The sequence below is a fragment of the Cryptomeria japonica genome, chromosome 1, assembly GCF_030272615.1.
Source record: "Cryptomeria japonica chromosome 1, Sugi_1.0, whole genome shotgun sequence".
Classification (NCBI taxonomy): Eukaryota; Viridiplantae; Streptophyta; class Pinopsida; order Cupressales; family Cupressaceae; genus Cryptomeria; species Cryptomeria japonica.
In genome coordinates, this window is record NC_081405.1 from 404,325,891 (window position 1) to 404,330,604 (window position 4,714).

The window sequence follows — 4,714 nt, forward strand, 5'->3', positions numbered from 1 at the left end:
AAAAAAATTCTATCAAGAAGTCAATATTCAATAGATAATATACTAATCGCATTCCTCATACATTTCATTCCTCATCATCATGAACATCAAGGTCATCATTGCCATCATCATCATCATCATCATCATCATCATCATCATCTTCCCAATCATCATCACCATCATCACCATCACCGTCATCACCATCACCGTCATCATCATCATCATCATCATCATCATCATCATCTTCTTCTTCTTCTTCTTCTTCTTCTTCTTCTTCTTCTTCTTCATCGTCATTGTGAAACTATTTATCGTGATCATCATCCACTTCATCTTCTACTTCTTTGGTATCTTCTTCTTCCATCACATTATACTTTATCGACCTTCCTCTTGAATCATGTCTAACAACAAATGACCAACCCGATTTATGTGGAACCTTTGAGTAAGATACTTGCTCACATTGGCTTGGAAGAGCATAGGGCTCATCCCCAACTAGTTCAAATGACCTTGTATTTAGCATTATAAAACCATTATCATGTTCAATAACAGTTCTATCAGGATCATTTTTATTCAATCGTAGCCTATACCATTTGACAACGAACAAAACTAATTTGAAGGAATTGAAGTCACACTCAAGTATATCATCCAAAATGCCATAGTATCAATTTTGAGACTATTGAGGATGAATGTCATTTCTTGATGAAATATTTGTCACCTCAAAGACTGCAGTGATGCTAGAATCACAAGTTTTCTTCGTGTCATCCAACTTTTTTATGCGAAATTTATGACCATTGCAGCACATAGCGTTCTGGTGTTTGACCTGCGATATGTCAAACATGTAAAATTTATTGCATTGTGAGTTGATAAACATATGGGTGACTAATAAATTTATACGTACCTGTTTTTCTCTTAAACCATATGCTAAATCAATTTCCCTTTGCGTAACATTGGAATCTCCATTACAATGTGCTTCTTTAACCAATGAAGCCACACCTTCCCATGTTAACGTGCGTCCAGAATGTTGACAATGTTCAATCCATACCATCATCCAATCAAGATTGTTTGCAATATACAAATGTAGTGCATCCCACTCTCGACCAACTGTACAAAAAATAAATAGATGTCTTACAATCGATTTATTTTGAAGATTAACAATTAATTAACTACAATAACATCTTATAATTACCTCTCACTTTCCTCAATCTACCTTTCCCTATCAAGTACTCCCCTTCAAATTTGTTAATGGTGTTGGGATCCCAAATGCGATCCACATGGATCTTTGCTACAAACATAGGAAGATATTCAGAAATATACACCATAGTCTGGTATACCATATATCCCTCCACCATAGAACCCTCAGGATGTGTTCTTTGTCAAACCAAAGCCTTCAAAAATTTCAAGTGCCTCTCAACCATCCACATTGACCTAGTGTGTACAAGTCCACACAATTCAATCTCCTCAACTTGGTGTATGAGGTAGTGTTCTTGTGCATTGAAAAAAGCTGGAGGTAAACACTTTTGCATTTCACACATTAAATGAGGAATTTTTCTCTTCCAATATTTTATATCGTCTTTATGGATTTCTTTACATGACAACCACCTACAAGGTATTCAAGACGCAAAAAAAAATATTACATAAGAAGTAAAACAAATCACAAATATAATATCTATACAATGAACTAAACAAATATCGCTACTTACCTCATGTATTTTCCAAGATCATATATGACTTGCTTGACATTATTGTCGAAGTTGTCTAGGAGAGATAGAGGTAGAACGTGCTGCAATAATTATAAAATTATCTTTTCATTTTTTTGTAACATAATGAAAAGTACATGTATGTTCAGTACTTAAATACATACTAAAAACACAAGAACATGAATTACCTTAATGAAGGTATGCCAATCATGCATTTTCATCCCTGGCGCAAATTCACTTTCTTTGATATGAGATTGTTTATGTTTGCAATAAATCCTCTGGGAAATCGAATTTTTCGTATGACTTCTTTTATAGCATTGCTTTGCTGATCCGTTAATAACCAAGGAAGATCACTTATATTAATCTGGTCTCCATGGCTATTTGATTGAATGACATTTATCATTGCATGATTGGAATCCTAAATGTCACTACATATTTTGATAATTTTTTCTTTGTCACGCCTTCCATCCAATATTTTCCATAATGTCTCTATTATATTCTTTCCAATATGCATACTATCAAACAAATGAATAATTTATAACAGCTTGTAGTAGGGTAACCTACTAAATTGTCGGGGATAACTATTTATTTGCTTAGGAAGGTGGTCATTTATGCCTTCATGACCTTCATGATTATCAATCACATCATCAGTAAACAAAACAAAATAGAAAAGATGTTTTATGACAAACCAATAGATGGAATGGCATTATCTTGACGATTAATTCTATTATATTCCAACTTCCACATGTGAGGTGTCATTCTTCATGGCTTTGATGTATTCTCTTCTTTCCCATTGAAAAGTTGTTTTTCAGTATTTCGATAATTATGATTTTTGTGGAGAAAGTGCCTATACTCATCAAACACCTACTTTCCTAAACTTTTTGAATGACAAGATTTCATCTTTGCACCACAAACAGGACATGCAAATTTTCCCTTTGTTTGAAGACCTACAAGATAATGTATAATTGGATTAAATATGATAATTTTTTGAATTATAATGTTCATGCACAACTTAAACACTATAATATACCACAAAAATGTGTTAGCCCTAGGGCATCGTGTATTGTCCATAGAAGCATCCCATGGAATTGAAATTGTCTTTGTCCTATTGGTCTAGAGACATCATAAATAGTGACACCATTCCATAACTCCAGCAACTCATCGATAAGAGGCTCAATATATACATTCATATCTTTAACTTGGTACTTACCTAATCGAATGAACAAAAACATTACATATTTATTATGACCATTTTACTGCAATAATTATAATTAAATTTAGACGACTATATTTAAATGATAAAATACATAGAACAATCATTGCCAACATTATGTGCTCCCTCTTTATTGGCATCCATGGAGAAATATTATTGTTGATAACAAAAATAGGCCACACTGAGTAAACAGATCTCATCTCTCCAAATGGATTGACATCATCTGCTGCCAATGAAAGCCTGAGATTACAAGGTTCTTCTTTAAAGTGTGGCCACTTTTCCTCTATGTCCATAAATGCTAAACCATCCACAAGCATTCAAATAATGTCATCTCAAATTCTATTGCATGCATGGTAATCCATAAATTGTGCCAAGATAGTGCACTTGAATAATCATTGCATACGTGGAATAATGGGAATATAATGAAGAACCTTGCGAGGAACCCTTTTTGTTATTTGATCTATTCGATATCTACTGATATGACATTCAGGACATTCAGTTCAAAATTTATGTTGTTTATGATATATAATATGATCATTTGGACAAGCATCTATTGCTTGATACTCCATTCCAATATCTTTCATAATGGCAGATAATTCTTGGTATGAGCGAGGTAGAATATTTGATGGTGGTAACAAAAAATCACCTATCAAGCTACAACAAAAAGATATAATTTGTTATAATAAATAATATTAATGGTACAGCATGATTCACAGTTTATTATGACATATATGACATGCCTTAACATACGTGACATTGTTATGTTGGATAAACCATTCATAACCTTCAAGTTCACCAACAACAATACAACGGAGAGAAGAGTTGCCTGCGAGCCTTCATAAAGGGCCTCAGATGCCCTCTCAAGTAGAGGGAAATCATGAACAACATTAGGGTCATCTTCATCATCATGGTCAGCTACATGAGTACTAATGAGTCATGGATCAATGTATTTGTACCATCATCTTCAATTGTGTTTTCTGGCTCATGATCGTCATCTTCCATGGGATCATTATCTTCAGCTTTGGTATTCACACCTCCATGTTCGTCCACTTCAAAAACCATATTCTCAGGGTTGTGTTGATCCATACCATGTGCTCTGAGGTGCTCGACCTATATAAAATTGATATACATAAATAAATCGTGATCATGATCTCATCATCACGTGATTTATTATGTATATAAATTGTCAAAACGATATAATGAAAAACTTAACAAATAGATGATAATCATGTCCACCTTCAATGTGACCATGCAGCCTACAATGTTTCTTCGTTGTTTTGATTAGAAGTCTTCTATTCTTTAATCCCTTACAAATTTTGCATGGACAATAACATTTTCCATCACCTTTTCTTTTCAAGTTAGACCACAATCTAGCAATTGTATCCTTATTTTGTTGTTCGTTGATATTGTCTGACATGGTCTTTCTTCATAGGCAAGAAAATAGAAATTATTGTCTAACATGGTCTTTCCCTCAGGAGCTGGCAGATTCTGCTTCCATACTTTAATTCTATTTTCTCAAAGGACAATCCTAAAAATCCATGCATTGCAAACAAATTTTTACACCTTTGTTGGTTGTGGTGGCATCACAGAGAGTTTACATCAATAAATGAAGAACATACCAATACTTTTAATGCAGCAGTAGAAGTCTATCTCTTATTCAATATCTCTAGTGAAACCCCCATGATCTTTTCTTGGAGTAGAATTTGTTATATTCTAGAAAGGGTCTTGTCCTTTGTTGATGAGATATTCATCTACCTCAAGAAATAACTATTCTTTTCTCCAACAAGAAGTAGAACTAAATGAAGATCTAGCACCATGAAATTAATCC